The sequence below is a fragment of the Passer montanus genome, unplaced genomic scaffold (genome assembly GCF_014805655.1).
Source record: "Passer montanus isolate IOZ18808 unplaced genomic scaffold, ASM1480565v1 scaffold5, whole genome shotgun sequence".
Classification (NCBI taxonomy): Eukaryota; Metazoa; Chordata; class Aves; order Passeriformes; family Passeridae; genus Passer; species Passer montanus.
In genome coordinates, this window is record NW_024369929.1 from 10,073,129 (window position 1) to 10,091,340 (window position 18,212).

General features: G+C 43.6%; 1 protein-coding gene and 1 long non-coding RNA gene across 2 annotated transcripts in view; one reads left to right on the forward strand and one right to left on the reverse strand.

Annotated features, from left to right (window-relative positions):
• Positions 1-3,235, reverse strand: part of ZFAND6 (zinc finger AN1-type containing 6) — a 35,396-nt gene extending 32,161 nt beyond the window's left edge. The window contains exons 1-2 of the mRNA XM_039722753.1: positions 3,080-3,235; positions 1,560-1,650 (exon numbers count right to left, since the gene is read on the reverse strand). The gene's annotated coding sequence lies outside the window, so the exon portion shown is untranslated. The remainder of the gene's footprint in view (positions 1-1,559; positions 1,651-3,079) is intronic.
• Positions 3,236-6,834: 3,599 nt separating this feature from the next.
• Positions 6,835-8,030, forward strand: LOC120508824. Its single transcript, XR_005629097.1, has 2 exons — positions 6,835-6,945; positions 7,419-8,030. It is a non-coding gene; the product is annotated as an uncharacterized LOC120508824 (long non-coding RNA).
• Positions 8,031-18,212: the final 10,182 nt, after the last annotated feature.

Below are 18,212 nucleotides of genomic sequence, written 5' to 3' on the forward strand. Positions count from 1 at the left end.
AAACACATCTGAATGTTAGGAATCCATGCATTAAAACATTGATATTCAAGTCATTGACCCATGCTGAAGGAAATGTAGTGAAACTAGATTAAAAAGCCTAATTTTCAGCCTCAGTTCTGCAAGAAGCCATCTATTTTCCCTCTAAACACACATACATTCTGGGAAAATGGTACAGGCAAATATTAAGGTTCGGGCCCAAGTTAAACCTTTGCTACTATTACAATTATCTGTAGCAATGCAGAAAAAAAGGAAAACAGCAGACTGCAGCTGCAAGAACACTAAGCAGGAAAGCTTTCACGGCAGTGTTAAAAAAAGTATCAGTTTGCTGCCACCCAACTTTGCACTTGGACAGTAAGAGAGCACCTGACTCTCATTTGACTATGGGAATCATGCAACAACTAAAAGGCCATTTGTTCTGTAATCTTACACATACAAGACAACAAGTTTGGGAGACTTGACAGCTCAAGAGATCAGGAACAGAGCCTTCCATCTGTAAGTCACCAGTTCAAACAGAGACAAGAATAGTAGTGATCAAAAGCCACATGTGATGGCTGTTCAGGGATTAGATGAAGAGACGGTTACCCAACCCAGGTCCCAGCAGATCAGTGTGAGCCACAAGAGCTTTCTTCACTATCTTGCAGCTGGTTTTCAGTCCTGAATCCACTACACCTCCTGGATTCTGTACATGTTAATAAGTAGGAAAGAAACTGATCTGCTGCATACATGCACTGAACTGGCACTGGAGAAAAGGACTTTACCCTCTGGTTGTCAATGATGTCTACACTACAGCATGTGCCAAATTTTTTATTTATTATTATTATAGTTCAGACTTTTAGTTTTTCTTATTTCTAGAGACAGCTTTCAAAGTAATATTTAACTTCCCATGCCTTTCACACCCTCAGGTGCTGTATTTATAAACAATAGTTCATAAACCCTATTGATAAACAATAGTTCCCAAACTTGCTGTGTATTTCTGAAAATACAGCAATTTAAGAAGTACATTAGCATAGGAATTTCAGAACTTTGGCATTTGAGAAATAACTTTGAGACAATATTATAAATTTTTTTATCAAACCTAAAAAAAACCCCATTATTTCATGAGTGCCATAAAGGCAGTGGGAAAAAAATCCCTAGCTGAAGAAACAAGCATTCCTTTTCATATTATGCATTCTTCAATACATCAGTCTCTGCAAAGTCTGCTAGCAGTAGCTCCTTTCTAGCCTGATTTCAGTTTTGAAAGTCTGCAAGAGTACCTGGAATTTCCAAGCTGGATAAGCAAGAAGAAAACAAGTTCAGAGTGTATGTTGACTGAAGGTCCCCAGAGCTTGGGTTCATTGTCCTGCTTCAAACACCACTACCAAAAACAATCTTCTACAGAAGCCCAACAATACACAGTTCATAGTTCTTAGCAGCACATTACTTCCCGAGAATGAAATTGCTGATGAAAAGCCAAGACCCTAGAAACCTAGCAGGAAACTTATCCTTAGCTGTAACTAAGGAGGTCCTCACGTACAAAGAATTCAACTTGCTATTCCAGGAGTTTGAAGAGAACAACATACCAGACTGATGAGATTTCAGTAATCTTGAACTTCTGAGATTCCTCTTGCTGCTTTCAACGCCAGACGTACTACTGCACTGCAATAATCAGATCTGGAAACAACAAAGAGGTGCATGTGGTAAACACAGAGAGGTCTGCTGAGCTGTCTGGACAGCAGCACAGACACACCAGACAGACACATCCCACTGGATCGTTTTAGCAGCTATCTCAAACCTCCCAAAGCTTAGCTGACTTGAGATATTATTAAAGTTCCAGCATGTTACATCCCAACTCTTTCTATGTAGGCAATAAACCCTTAACAGAATCATCTGTTCCTGCCCTGTGGCCTGCTGGCCTATAAAGCTGGACATTCTTAACAGATCTCAATTTCTCAGCAGCTGCCATCTGGGTTTGCTTTGGGGTTGTTGGGTTTTTTGGGGGGGGGGTGTGTGATTTGGTTGGGCGTTTCTTTTAATGAGAACACAGAATTGTATCTTGTACAGCTGCACAACCAAGGTCTCTGATGACAGAGGGCTACATCACTTGCTTCAGCCAAAGTCTTTGAAAAAGGACCTAGACATTTTAAAAGACACTTCCTTGATATCAGGTATCTCTTGGGTGGAGCACAAATAAGTATACTACAGTGTCCACTGAATTCAGCATAGTCCAAGTGCATTTATACGTAATCTATAATAATCTTTGTAGGTCAAATGATGTATCCTGAATATTAGTCACAGCCCATTCAGTATTAAAAAAAAAAAAGTGCATAGCAATTAACTGCCAAGAAAATGGAGCCAGAAGTTTGCATACTTCCAAATTTCTCAGAAATCAGACTGATTAATATAGCTGTTACAAAACGACACACTTTCACAGAAACAGGGATTACCTTTATCTGTAACCATAGCAACTTTTCAGTAGTTTGTGTTAATGTTACTCTCCCTCTGATAACTTGCCACTATCTCTTTCAAGCTATTTGTGTAAGGTTTTGATTGTACCATCTGAGACCCTGAAGTAACCAGAAGTTGAAATGTAAACTTACATTCTTCAATCACACTCTTGTAAGTATACTATGTCATATACAATGCTGTTAATTTTTGCCATAAATTCATGATTAGTCAAGAAGTTAAATAGTAACAGATTAAAATAAATTTAACATGATTCACAGGTTTTTAAGACAAACATTTCAAGAGGTATTCTATGAACATATGCAGGAGACAGTTTTCCCACTAGTGAAGATTATCTTCTTCTCTATCCGCAAATAAACCCAAGGAATTACGCCACTGACATGTCAGAGACCTTGCTATTCAGCACCATAAGGAACAAAAATCCTCCCATTATACGTTTATTTTGGCCTGCAAGACAGATCAGAGAAGAGCCAGTCCCTTTGTTCTAAAAGTTGGATGATAGTAAAGAACAGGTACCTCAGCATAACAAAAACAAATCAGATAAAATTCACAGAGTAAAGCTGTAAAAGTTAGACGACAGACAAGAAAGAGACAAAGGAATGAATTGACATATTTACTTCCTGAGTTGTTGACTTACCATCATCCACAGTTCAGAAGGATTAGCACTCTGTGCAAAAAATTATTTAAGACGACACAAGACAAACAAAAATATTTACTTGTAAGTAGGAGGAGAAAGAGAATATTTTTTTTTTTCCACTGAAGTTCACAGGGCAGCTTACCAAGCTGTGCCCTTCTCTTTTCAGTGTAAAGTTTGGCACAGTTAAGATGTGAGCACAGAACCTTAGAAGAGTGAAAGAAACTCGGCACGCTCTTTGCTCCCTGTAACTCTTATGCAATGACACCTAGTAAAGGACAAGCCTGGACAAACACTCGGGAATGGACTTCAGAACACAACGGTGCACTTGAAGTCAATCCATGCAGGGGGTGAAGTAACCACCACGGTTTTGCTGAATGCCTCCACATTACACCAGCGCATGCGGTGGAAGTTTCTGTATTTCGTCGGCGCTGCTGTTGTTATCAGCAGTAAGGTAACTGCCCTTTTTATTTTCTAAGGTTACCCAATCCCAACATCCTGTGGAAACACGAGTGGATGTTCACACCCTTTATCTATCACTCCAGGCTTTTGGCAAAGCCTAGGAGGCAAATTGGGCTAAACCTCACAGGCCTCCTAGGCGAACACCAAAACAACAACAATAACTTTTCACAACGCAAAACGCCAAAGTACGACAGACTTTACAAGCAATAACCCTTAACCAGAAGGGCGGCACAACACAAAGCGCTCGTTCCTGCCGAGCACCCCCGTGCCCACAGCAGCCAACCAAGCCCGCGGCACCGGGCTCGCCGAGGGGCGGCGGGGCCCGCTCCGGGCCGGGGCAGCCGGGGCCGGGCAGGGTCTCGGCCCCGCGGGCCGTGCGGAGGGCGCGGGGCCGGGCCCGGCCGGCGCAGCGCTGGCGGAGGGCCGGCTCTGCCTCTCCCTTCCACCCAAGGACACGAGTACAAACACCTCTGCCCCGGGATGGCTCCTGCGCACGCAGCCGCCCGCCGGGGGTGGGGAGACGAGGACGGAACCACCAAAAAAGGCAGAGAAAGAGCCGCGGGCCCCGCGCCCGCCGTCGCCCCGCAGCCCCTCGCCCGCTGCCTGCGGGGGTCGGGGGCACGAAGGGGGAGCCCTCCGCGCAGCCCCTCCGCCGCTCCCCGAGGCCAATGGGCGGGCGGCCGCCGTCCCCCCGCCGGCCCCGCTCGCTCCGCACCAAACTTTTTTTTCCCCTTTCTCCGTGTTTCGTTGCCCTCGGAGTGACGCGGGCGGGCGCTGATTGGCGGAGCGCAGGCGGGGAGGCCGCGGGGAGCGGGAGGCGGCGCCACGGCCCGCGAGTAATTATTGCACGGCGACGGCGGCGACGTGAACCACGGAATGCTATTTAAAGGGACAGCGGCCCGCCCCGCGTCCCCCCCGCCCGCAGGGGTGACCTGAGGCGAGCGCGGCGGCGGGAGGGCGAGCGGGCAGCGCTGCTGGGGCGGCGGCGGGCGCCCTCCTGCCCCACAAATAAATTCATTTTGCTGTAAAATACCCCTGGATGCGCCCGCTGCTGCCCTCTCTGCCCTTCGGGTCCGTGCAGGGGAAGGTCTCTCCTGGCGGCGTTTCCTGTGGGGTCAGTCCCTCACAGGCCCCTCGCCTTCCGTGCCCGGCGGTGCCCTTGGAGTCTCTTGTTGTCGATAATGTCACCTGCTTCTTTGTGTTTTCTTCTCTCCATGTGGGGCTCTCAGGCAATCCACTGCAGCTTCTTTACATGCACACCATTTCCACCTCACGCCCGATGTATACAGACATAGTTACTTTTTTTTTTTTAATACATTCTCCCCGCTTGTCACAGCCCTTAGCACGCAGGGAGGTTTTAAAGGTGAGATTTAAGGATGATGAGTGGCTCGATGGCTTGAAGCAGATAAGGAGTACGGGATTCCAGGGACGTGAAACAAGCCAAATGAAAGGAGAATTTTATCTGTGGATAGGGGAGAGGAGCGGGCCAAGGCTGGAGCAGCTGCCAGGGGGTGAGTGGAGCTTGCAGAGAGTTTTGGAGGAGGGAAGGAGAAGCGTGCAGTCGTGCAGAGAAGCTGAGTAAAATGTTCCCATTTCATACAATCACGGAATACACTGAGCTGGAATGGACCCATCAGGATCATTGATTTCTTAGGGGTACTGTGAAGAGATTTAAAATTTGGGTTTTGTTTTTTTTTTTTTTTGAGCAAAGCATTGCAAAGGGACACATAAAGATTTCAGCAAAGATAAAATCCAAGCAGACTTCTCATTGCTAGGAGCTTGCCATCACCCACGTTGAGAGCTGAGTAGGTAGATGTATAAACCTGGAAAAAGTGCTAAAAGGGAAGAAAACACCTTTTTTGTTTGTTTGTTTTGAATATCAGAGCTTGGATCAACACTAGAAAATGCTGGTGCAACCAGCATGAAAGCACTAACATAGCTTTACAGCTATTTTGGTAGAGATTATTCAGTCTTGGCTGTCTTTGCTGATGCAATAGGTTTTCCAAATGCCAGGTTGCATGAGCAGAAGATGACCTGCATTGCATGTGGGTATCACAGCATTCACCACAACGTTATTTGGAGCACTTTCATGGTCTTGGCAGTAATCATAAGGAGCTGCAGGGAGTGATGATTGCATTCCTCCCAGCCTCTCCATGATCATCTCTTTTTAATATGATTTTTTTCAAACCTTGAATTAATTCCCTCTGGTTGTTCTCGGTCTGTTTTCTTTGTGTCAAGTTTCATCTCATCATTGGAAATACAAATGCAGAATAGTCGGGCACAACATCCTCAGTGTTCAGGAAAAGGCCAGCTGATTGCTCTGCAGTTGGGAGTGACCAGCACAGCAGCTGGCAGAACAGCAGCGCCGATACGAGGGAAAGGCAAACAGTGAACAAGACAGACACCTCCTGCCAGGAGTTACTGACCAGCAACACATGGTGCAACAAATGTTAAGTTGTGGCATCAGATGTCAAGGGGGAGCAGCAGAATGTTCAAATGTGATCTTGCTCAAGTTGCGGGTGACGCAAAAGAGAAAACTCAGTACAAAAATGCTGGAGTAAGTGAGGTTTTTGGGGCGTTCAGAATCACTATGTTTGGTACACTCAAAAGCTGCCACAGCTCAGAAGAGGCAAACAACCTCTAGGAAAACAGGGAACACAAAGTTTTATGTCATTTGCATTTAAAAAAGCTGGTAGTCAAGCTGTCTCTGAGGAAGAAAATTCCCAAACAAGATGACCAGATTTATTCTTGGAGTAGAATAAAGGATGCATTTAAAAATTAAATGGACATGTTTCACTGTGAATAAAAAGCATAATATTGAAGTAATAGTGTTCAGTTTTTTGATTTGAGGATCTAGGTACTGATTGTGAAACAGCAGCTGAAAGCAGAAGCCTGTTTTCTGTGGGCCACTGCAGAAGAGTTGGAGGGTATTGTTCCACCTTAAGTTGATCAAAATAGTTTTTATTTTTAAGAGTCACACATGTTCAGTAGGGCACAGGACTGCCTGAAGCAGGGAGCCTGGTATTCAGTGGGATGTTCTTCATGGAACAGCTTCATTCTACCAGGCATGATTTTGCTGACAGAGAAATCCAAAAGAAACTCCAAACAATTAGGAGGAGATCCTAGTCCCAGCTGAAACACCCAGGTGAAAGGTTTTTCCCAGCTGTGCCAGTGATTTGATGATGCATGGCAAAATGGTGAGTGGTAATCAGTGAACGTTACTTCCTCTTCTGTAACGTCACAACTGGAACGGTGTTTATTCGCCTTGACCTGCATTACTCAGCTCTGCTTTCATATATTAATGCTCCCCTCACCTTCATTCCCCAGCACAACTTATTTTCATGGTTTTAAGGACTATCTATTCATATAGTTCTTTAGAAAATATGGGCACAATTTTTCTGAAAGAGGTTTCTTCTGATTTTTACTCACTTCTCCCAAATCCATTTAATCTATCTGCTAACACAGAGGACCTTTTCCTTTGCCTCCTTTTATGTTTGCTTCTGCTACAGTGGCTTGTTATTTCTTTTGCTAAAGCTTTAGATATCACTAGAGGAATCTTAGTAATGTATTCATTTTGAGGTAGATTTATCTTCAGAGCTGGAAAATGGGAAGACTCTTCTTCACATCAGTGGGCTTTGGATTTGGTGTTAAGTGCTAACATCATTTCAGTTCTAATCTTGTTGTTTGGGGCCCAGTGTGTAGCTCCTGACTCTGCTGAGATTTTCACTGTAGGTTTATTGAGAGCAGAATCAGCTCCTGCTTCCTGAGAGACAGACTATAAAAATACAAAAGAAATAAGCACACAGTTCTCTTGAACAAGTGAATCTTAAATTTTATTTTATTTGATTCTGAGTCTCACTGGATTTTTTTTTATCCACAGGTACTTTGACCCCTGTTCTAAGCCTTAGCCTAACAGGATGAACTGGAGTTTCAGCTACCCAGGCCTACTGGAAATTTGGCCCAGCAGTTATTTGGCAGTGGCCTTCATGAGCAGCAATGCCAGCTTCCCATTGCAATGCCCACATTCAGAGATTTGCAGAATTAGAGTCCAAATTCTGCTTTGCAAGCCCAGAATGCCACTGACTTCAAGGGGATTGTAGGATTTTAGCCAAGAGCAGAAATTGGCCCAGGATTTTTTCAGACTCCCTCATGCTTCTGTTTATAGGATATTACCATCAAGCTCTATTAGCATGCTCCATGATGCATTTTACTTTTAAATTACATAAAGGATATTTACTGTGCTGATGCTACATAGTTTGCAAGAAAGATGCACATGTGGAAATGAAAAAACATCAATTACCATCAGGATTTCCAGCTTTCAGCATTCATTTTCCAAAACAACCTAGGGACTATTTCTCATTAAAAAAAAAAAAAGAGCAGAAATGAAAATCCAATTTCTTGGCATTTATGTATTGCATTCTGGAGCCTTACTCATCAAGCCTGTTGTGAAAATGGTTGGAATAAAAAAGCCTCGTATTGTTCAAAACTTTAATACTCTGCTTTTGTTTTCTGTATACTGGTTTCCCAATCAGAGACATGAGTCCATCCCTAAAAATAACAAAATGCTTTCCTGCCTCTCAGAGGATGGGAGAAGAAAAATCATCTGGTGAAAACTGAGTGATCATCAGGGATAATGGGTAAAAACACCGGCAGAGGTTGAGAATGAATGGATGAAACCTGTGAAAACGGGCAAGTGGGATGCCAGGCATCAGGCGATGCCCACGGCTGGCAGTGGAGCCAGGTCGGTGCTGCCCTGCCCGCAGGGCTGGCACCGCTTCAGGGCCAGCAGCCCCTGGGTGCCCCTGGTGACTTTCCTGGGCAGGAGCAGCAAAGAGAGGAGGGGTTCCCCAGGGCAGGCTGCTTTGGAGCCACCGGGCAGCTCAGCATCTTTCAACATGAGGCAGATCGTGTTGCCACGTGGTTACAAATCTGGGAGCTTCCTTCTAGATAGCCTTGTTTAGAAATCTGGGCTGGGGCCTTTTAAAGCCCTAATGACTCCCCACTTAAGCTTTTAATATCCATGTTAAATAGTTCATTAAGCGTTCAGGAGAACAGTGTGAGCCCCGAAGCCGAGGGCAGAGCGGCTGCTCGGTGACTTTCCTGGGCAGGGAGGAGGGGTTCCCCAGGGCAGGCTGCTTTGGAGCCACCGGGCAGCTCAGCATCTTTCAACATGAGGCAGATCGTGTTGCCACGTGGTTACAAATCTGGGAGCTTCCTTCTAGATAGCCTTGTTTAGAAATCTGGGCTGGGGCCTTTTAAAGCCCTAATGACTCCCCACTTAAGCTTTTAATATCCATGTTAAATAGTTCATTAAGCGTTCAGGAGAACAGTGTGCCATTGTGGGCTGATGAGTAACTTCAGGCAGAGAAGTTATTTTGTACCTCTGTGCTTTTTCTTCTCCCTCATCTGCTTTGTCTGTGTAGATAGTAAAGTCTTTCAGGGCAGGAGTGGCTCACGCTGTGCGTGTCTAGTCACCAACACAGCAACTCCAGTCTCACTGGGAAATTCTCTGTGCTCCCCAGTCCCGCCCAGAACACAGCCCTCTGAACATGTCTGTCTACGCTTTGTGCATGCTACAGGGTTTGAGTATTAATTACTGTTAATTACTATTTAAAATCTGGACTCCTACGTTCTGTAACATTAAAGTAGCCATTTACCATATGGATAAGCCCTTCCACAAATGGGTCACTGCACAGAAAGCATGGAGGCTGTCAACTGCTCTGGCGACCAGCTGCTAAATTGTGAGGACACAGGGACCCGAGATGCTCCAGCAGGATGGGTTTGGCCACTCAAAAGTCTCCATGTACTCAGGAAAGCTGGCCCTATCTGTTTCTGCTCTAACCCTTGAAATGTAAGGGGAGCAAAGATCCCATTGTCAGGGCAGCACTGCTTGGTGATCCTTTAATAGCAGCACTCCTTCAGAGACCTCTAAATCCAGCAGAATTTAATGCCTCCCTGAAGGCACTCTGAGCCAATTTTTGCTTTTGCAACTTTTTGTTGTCTCCACTGCATGTAGGAGAGCTCTTAGCTCATACTGTGTCACTGGATTCTTGGATTTAGAGGGTTGTTCTGCATGAATAAACTCAGTGCCTGGACACATCCTGGTGTCTAGAAAGTAAACAATAAGCCTGAAGCACCTGTCAGGGATCTAGGTACAAATGTCCCAAATGACAAAAATGTCTGTTCAGCCGTCTTCCCACCTGCTTAGGAATGCCAGGAGCACCAGACTGCTCTGGGTTTGGCACTCTTGTTTGTTCTGCTCCTGTCCATCTGACCTTGCTAGCTCAGATAGGCTATTTGTCAATGCCAGAGGAATCTGCTGCAACAACAGAGGGAGTATCTGGTGTCAGTATTCTCCAGCTCCTTGAGGGAACTACCTCATTAGGGAAGCTAAAACATCACTTTGATTGCTTAGAAGCAAACCATTTGTTCTCCAAAACTCTCCAAGCAGTTACTCATTTCTTGTAAAATTATAATGCCTGAGGTCCTTTTCTAAAGCAGTCTTGGATACTTGAATGGCTGGAAATTTGCAGGTGATAAACAGTTTTACAGCAAAGCTGACCTGATCAGTGTTTCCTTAAATTAGACAAATATTCTTCTCTGTCAAAGTGTCATTAGATTTTGATAAATTAAAAGGAAAATAAAATGTTCTACTGGAGAAGGTTATAAAGCAGGACATTTCTATAGCTTCACAGACCCTCAGAATGCATATGAGATTTTGTAGGCTTTCTTTAGGAAATTTGAAGCTGAGGCTTTTAATATACCTATAGCACATGTTTTTGTCCACAATATCCAAGCATTGTGTCATTATCAGCTTTGATCTCTCTCATTAACATTGGCAGAGGACATCAAGCTGAGATGGGATTACTGCTGTCCTGGTATTTTTCCTCAGAAAAGAAGTCTTTTGGAAGATTGATACCGGGGGCTACCTTTGGGTAGTGCCTTTCATTCAAGGGTTCTAAAGCAATCACAGAAATTCCCAAGTCTTCCTAGGCAGAGATTGGGCCCAGCCTTCCTGCTTTTCTGCAGTGTACTTTGCTCATTGTATCACATCAGGAGGGACAGAGTCTATCCATCTTTCTCCTCGGAGCTGGCAGTTTCCCAGGGAATTGCTAGTGAACACAGATTACAGACCGTGCTCCTTGCACTCCACACAGGGAGAAGGAAGGTGCAAGAGAGGGAGAGGTATCGTGTTCCTGTTCTCCTGGAACAGATGGAAATCCCTTGGGTGGTATCACATTTGGGCAGCTCCTGCACAGCTGTAGCCTGTGTGAGGGCCACAGTGACAGAATCAGAGCAGAGGCCTGTCCATCCTCATTCCTACCCTATCCCTGATACATTTTATAAAAGCTCTTCTGGTCCAGCTGATATACTGTTTAATTTAATTTAATATGAAGAAACTCTGATGCCTGATTCCCTATACTGTCTTTTCATGTCTTGTGCACTGCCCAGGAGATATTAAAAAGCCATACTAGCAACTTACCTGAATTACACACACAGGAAATGCCCAGTGGATTTCCTGAGAAAAAGTACACACAGAACAAGATTAAGGATTTGGATCACTGACAGGTCTACAGTTGAAGAGCAATAAATCACACTTCTCTCCCAGCTTGCTTCTCTCTGCTTCCTCCTTACTTTTCTATTTCTCCTCTTCTAAATGAAAGGGGACATCTTACAGGCTTGCAAAATCTTCCCTCCTGTGGGAAATTGCTAATTATCAGAGTTGCCACAATAAAGAACAATTTCTGCTGAAAGAGACCAACACACCACAGTAGAGCACTGCAGTTTTTTGATTTTTTTCCTTTTTACTTAAAAAACTATGCTATTTCTGAAAGTCACACCTCCTAGAATATAGTGTCCTGCAGGTGAAGATATAATGGGTTTCTGTGCAGTTCAGCCATGAAAATGTTGGGGTGTAATGTAAGGTCTTTGTAAATACTGCCTCATAAAATCTGCTTTTTACTCCGCTTTGTTCTTTTATCTAGCTTTCTCTAGAATGTGCTTGGGAATATTTATTTTCCCTAATTTCTTTTCCTTAACTGAGACAAAATATTTACACACCCCACACCAAGCTCACAAAGAATAGTGCTTAGTACTGCTGCTGTTCATTTGCTGGCATACCTAATTACACAGTTGAAAATGTCAACATTAAGTTATGTCTGCATTGTTGTGGCTCTTATGTAACACAGGTGTGCTCAACCCACCTTCTGCTGAGGCTCAGGCTGTGCTTGCAGCAGCCATCCCTGAGCCACGCAGGCTGTAAAACCAATCACAGTAATATTCATTGAGTCACTAGCCCGTGCCAAACTGGCTTTAACAACATGAATAATTGGTAATCAGCTTGTGAAGGCCTTGTGCAGTGTGTACCCACACAGCAGTGATCACAGCCCTGGGTCACAGCTCTCAGAAGAGCAGTGGTGGTCCTGGCCACTGAAGGATATGGTTCATCACCCCCCTCTGTCTGCATCTTCCTCTCCCTGAGATGTTTCCACCTGCCTGGTGGGGACTGGAGAAGGGGATGGTGACCTAGTTTATAATTCAGCTGGCCCAGCTCACAGCTTACAGCAGTGATGGGGATGCATTGGTGCTAAAATGCTGGATTATGAACTGTGGTGCAGACACACAACCTTTTGTGCTATTTTATGCTACACTAGTGTCTGCAGAAAAGACCATGAGAAGCACTGATCATATACAAAACTACTGCTAGCTGTGCTGGAGCTGGGCTGCCAGAGCCCATACTACCAGAAGGGAGGAACTGGGACAAACACAAACCATAAACCAGAAACCTTTCTGCTAACAAAACATCCCAGTTCAAAATCAATATTAAGTCTTGAGTAAATCAGAGAAAGAAGAGCAATAAGTAAAACAGGGAAAATAATAAACATTAAAGACATATGTATTAGTCCATACCTAACAAAAAGTTACTTCTCTGGGATGTTTTTCTGAGTGCTACAACAGATCTTCTGTGTGATCTTGGGCAAAATGCAGAATTTCTCTCTGCCATGATGTTAGATAATACTTCCCCACCTTATACTCCCTCATGTTGTGAGTTGCTGAGTGTCAAAGAGTGCTCATTACACAGGATTATATCAGGTCCTGAAGAAGGGAGAGGACCTGCAGAAGGCAGATAAAGATGGGATGAGTTTAGTTGTCCTTGAAGGCATCAGAGGCTGAGAGCATGGCAGATGCTCAGGTGTTCTCTGGCTCAGTCTCTTGCTAAGGAAGCATTTCTCTAACCAGCATCCAGGGAGCACATCTAGCACAGGGGCAAGTATTTACAGTCACAATACTCATGGGACAACTTGATTAACTGCCAAAAAATGTGGTTTGATTTCTCATTGACACTACTTCTAGAAAATATTTCAGTGGAGTCAGGACTGATTCCTCCCCTGAAGAATGAGCTTCTGGTAAGGTCTTGAGAAATGTCTGAGTAAATGTCTGGAGGAAGGCAGTGGTGGGTGTTAGCAGGTGACTGGGCATGATACCCCTTACAGTGCTGCACATATTAAATTGAGTAAGAGACAATAAGAAACACTGTAGAGTGCTAGCATTTGAGAAGACATCAGTACTTAGAATTCATCTGATGGGTAAATCAAGTGATTTTTTTTATGACTGGATTTTATGCCCTTCAAAATGATTTCCACTTGTTAACAGTGTAATAACAACGGGGAGATGAGAACAAACCTCATTGACCATTTCTGTGCACAGATTAGAATCTTCTACCTGCAGCTCAGTTCCCTACCCTATCTGTTACCTTTATTGCCTTATGCATAGCAAAGAATTAACACTTCAGCTTTGAAGCATTCTTTGTCATGCCCAGGTAATTAAAAGAATGCCACTGCACCTGGTAGAACTATAAAAATGTCCTTCTAAAAATCTCTGCAACGTTTAATATTTTATTAATTGTTGTGTTGCTGTGTTTTGCCTGCAGTAAAACAACCTTATGGAAGTAAGACACTACCACTGAAGGCTAACAAACATTTTCCCCTCAACATCTTATGTTAGTACCATGCCGTTTTTGTCCTTCCATTTTGAATCCTTGTTTTTAACAATCTTCCTGTTTTCAAGCAAGGAAAAAAACCCCAACAAACATCTCTATTGCTGCGAGCAGGGAACCAGAACAGGCAGTGTTGAAGCCTTCATTCCTTTTCCATATGTGGAAAAGACTGTCTGAAAACTTTATTTCCCAGGGAAATATAGTCCACGTTTTCATCCTGTAATGTCTGAATAATTGCCCTGCATATAACACTCTCTCCTGTTAGTGACTGAGGAACTAGAAGGAAAAATAAAGTTTAACATATACAAAATAACATTGATAGCTTTATTAGAGAAGGTGTAGGAAGCCAAACCACACAGACATAGCTATTAAAGGAAAATTAGAAAGTTGTCAACACAAGCTGTTAAAAAATCATTTCAGGTCCCCCAAAGCCATGTGATTGGCTTGCAGAATTTCAGTCTTCCAAATACAGGTTCAGAGTGTTCTTTTTTGTCTTCACTTTTTGATATGCCGGGGAATCAGACGGAACCAGCTTTATTTTACAAATGTGGAGGCTGAAAACTTTTTGCTTAATAAAGATTCTTGAGTGCTACCATGACTTCAGAATCCGGAGATTTCAGAAAATCATCACCAAGGACACATGGCCAGCAGTAATGTGCAACACTAGTCTATTTTTCTAGCAAAAAAACCTCATGTTCCACACATGCAGCTCCCTGTGGGCATGCTATGTTTTTCCATTCAGCAACCTCATCTCAGAGAAAAAGGGCTCTGTCTAGGATTTGCAGACATCTTGTTGCACAAAGGGAAGCAAAAGCAAGTTGGGACACCATGAAATCCCCATTATGTTCTGTGTCTGCTCAGATTGCCCATAAATGCATATGCAGTCTGTGTGACTCATCCCCAGATCCTGGATGTGAGTGTAGGAGCCCCAGGTGGAGAGTGTGCCAACAGTGCAATAAGCAACATGACTAACATCTATCATATGTATTTTGTTTTCTCACCCTTTTTTTCAAGGCAAGGCCACATGTGTTGGCAGGTACCATTAGTGCTCCCTTTGCATCCAAGAACACGAGCTCTAGGAATTGCATCTCGCACAGGAAGCAGAAGGTGGTGACGTTTGCCATGGCCATGAGCCCCTGAGGGAGCTCATTATTTACCTTGGGATGTGGCCTGTCCCCTGCCCAGACAAGCTGCATTGTCATTTTGCAGAATCCTGTTTACCTGAGGGGTGAAGCTGCCAGTGAGGTGTTTAGTCTGAAGGTCTGGAGGATGCCGTGTGCCAAGTCCAACCGTTTGACCATCTTGCTGTAATGTCCAAAATTTACAACGAGAAAAAGAAAACTAGTCTTCTCTGCTTTACTTTTATTTCCTTTTTTTTTCTCGTTGTAAATTCAGAATGGTATTCAGTCCAAGTATATGGAGCTGTGTGAAGGTGAAGAGGTGAAATGAATATGCCTAACCCAAACCAAATCAGTAGCACATAGGCTGAAAGTGCAGAATTGGAGGACAGTCCACCCCACTGGGACTTGCATCCAATTCCAACTCATTGATACAATTTTTAAAAAGCCTCAGTAAAAGCAATCTACACTTTCTCAAGTAGTTTGATGTATCTGAACACTGAGACATTGTGCTGAAGTGGAAAGCAAAGCCCTCATTCTAGATGGAAAGGAAAAAATCACGCATTTAGTTTCAGTAAGTACATTCAGTGTAAGCACCAGTCTGCCAATTCTGGCCATTAGGTCTTATAATATTTCCTGTTTTTCTGAAAACAAGAATTATGTGTAGTTCATGACAAATGAATACCCTGAATTTCTAGCTTTAATGGTTGCAAATCAGGGCTTGAAGACTTGAAATGGGTGTGCCTCACAACCTTAGAAAACCCAAAGGCAAATTGAAAATATGCATTTTATAGTTTTTGATCAACCTTGTGATTTTAAGTCATGCATGACTTTTCTTGGAGGCCTGACTCACAGCTTTTAAATGTTCATGTGGGGCTGCAGTGCCCCACAAAGAATGAAATGCAGCTACAAGAGCTATAGCCAGGTGACAGGTACGGGGCAACCAAGCAAACGTGTAACAATTGTGTTTCTTAGCAATTTTTGTTTCATGTTAGCAAGCATGAGGAGCCTGACACTGGTTCTTTATGGGAAGAGAGAAAGCTGAGGAAGAGCAAGGCAAGCAGAAGAAGGATTCCTGCCTAACTCAAAAAATAGGTGAAAGTTCATCTTGAGAAAAATAAATAAACTAAATCTAACTGCTACCGCTGTTTTAATGAAGGGTTGGGAAGGCAGAGGGAAGGCATGTGTTTGTATCTCAGAGCTGGTAATGAGGGATTCCTCTTCTCACCCTGGTTCTGCCACTGACTCATCCAGCAGGGTTAGGCCTGTGTCAGTTCTCACTTCAGAGCAGATTAGACTTAACCATAGACCCAGCTGCTGTCTCATTTACTTGTGTTGAGTAACACTTTCTTCCCTGGTGACAAAAGCTGTGGTGGGAGAACTCCACAGTTCACAGGAGGTGAATGACAGAGCCCCATTGTAGTTACAGAGAAGAAGCATCTGCAGCACAGAGGGCTCTAAGGCTTGGCTAGCTCCATGCCCAAAGCATCTCTTAATTAGCTGAGCCATATGTAGATACCAGGATCTGCTCCTCTCCAGGCTTTTCTTCAGGATCAAACAATCAGGAGCTAAGGAAGATCTGCGAGCTGGGTTTGCTCAGTTGGCCAGCTCACTCACTCAGCCAAGCAGCTGGCAAGGTGGTGAAGGATCACCTTGCCCCTCGTCCTTGTTTAACTGAATCAGCAACAGAAAGGCTGAAGATCACAATGTATTCATGGAGATGCTTCTAAAAATCACAGTAGTTACGGCTAAGATGCTCTGCTGCAGGACTGAGCTGAGTTTGGAGCCCAGTACAAGTCTCCTTTGTAGAATTCCTGCCAGCCTTGAGTGCACACAGCATACCAACACCCAAACCTTTTACCAACTACTGACAGCACAAGGGCACAACTCAGGAAACCCTTCCAGGGAGGTTTTCTTCATGTCAAACAAATGCTTGCTTGAAAAATTAAGTTTTAACAAGCAGCCAGTTGTATGGATCCCCAGACATCATTTGTTCAGGAATTATTTGGTTAATAGTGATGAGTATAATCAACATTTATATATACATATATAATTCAAAGGTACCAATGAATATGATATATCTGCTTCTGTCAGTGCTGGCACCCTGCCATGCCTCATTCCCCCTTTGTAGAGTGGCTGCAGATTTGTTAATAAGCACTAGATTAGAAACTAAATCTCATAGAAACAACACTGGTTTCAATTGTATTATTATGGCTATATTGCTTAAATATCAGAGTGAAGTTTTCTACAGATTGCTCCTCAGATTTCAAATAAACCATGTGTGTTGTGAATTTAGGTCAATGCCTCATTTGTGCTCTTATGGAGGCCTGTACATTTTTACTTTTGATTTGAAGTGTTTCACATCTCCCTTTGCTCTTTTCTCATAGAAAACATTATCTTGCTACAGCTCCCAATTCCTACATTATCTGCTTCACCTTTATTGTTATTAGTCAGGTACACAAAAATCTGACTGCACAGCTAAAAATTGTGAAGTATTAAATGCACACTTCAGGACTTACAGCTGCTGTAAACCCCTCACCTTTACACTTACTGGCTCAAGAACTTCATGTTCCCCTTTTATTACACACCCATAACTTACAGCAATATAAAAGCACATCATTGTTTTTCCTGATAATTTTGCCACCCTGCTATTTTATGAGCCAGTCGGTTGGTCTGCAAGTACATGCACCAGGTACTGTATCTTGATGAAGGAATTGGATTATTGCCAAATAAAACAGCCAGACTATTATTATGGCTAATAGCTAGAAGTGTTTGCAATGGGTTTTTAAATAATCCTCTACATTTATATTGCACTATTCATCCTGAAGAGATCCAAGGTGCTGTGGAAGGCTGATAATGGGTCTTCTTGCTCATTGCTAGAACGTGACTGCTGCTAAGCTGGAGAAATAGTGACCATCCTGCTCAAACAGCATTAGCAAGCACAGCAGGTAATGAAGCAAACAATAATATTGCCATTTGGAATTGCAAGGTAATTGCTTGATTTGGAATTTGATGAGGACATAAGAGCTGATATGCTGCTGCTTGTAAAAATATGCTCCAAAGTATTTTGTGGTCGTTTCATCACTTGTGAGTGATGATGGCACTTCCACAAGCATTAGATTCCCTGTGACCATGCTCAGCACAGTATTTCCAACTGAGCTCAGGGACGAGGCTGGAACTTGCAAGGTTCATTTCTAGCAGCATTTCCTAAGCAGTCCAGTGACTTATGAAGCCCAGCTCTCTTTGGCTCAGGACCTAAACTCACAGAGCTCTACTCACTCCAGCCCAAACATGTGATATGTGTGGGAAGGTGGATGACAGGCAGCCTTCAGCCAGGGATGTGTAGGTGCTTTGCTGATGTCTGACTTGTAATGCAGATAATACCACTTTATTTAACAGACAGCAAATCTTTCCTCAGTGTAGTAGGAGGATATGTAGCATTCTACTGGACTTTGAGAAATGAAGCATCCTCAGTGTGTTCCCACAGTCTGCTCTAATTTCTGCTTGGGGGCTGGCCCTGCCACGTATCCTTGAAGGATAAAATCAGAGCTGAAAATAG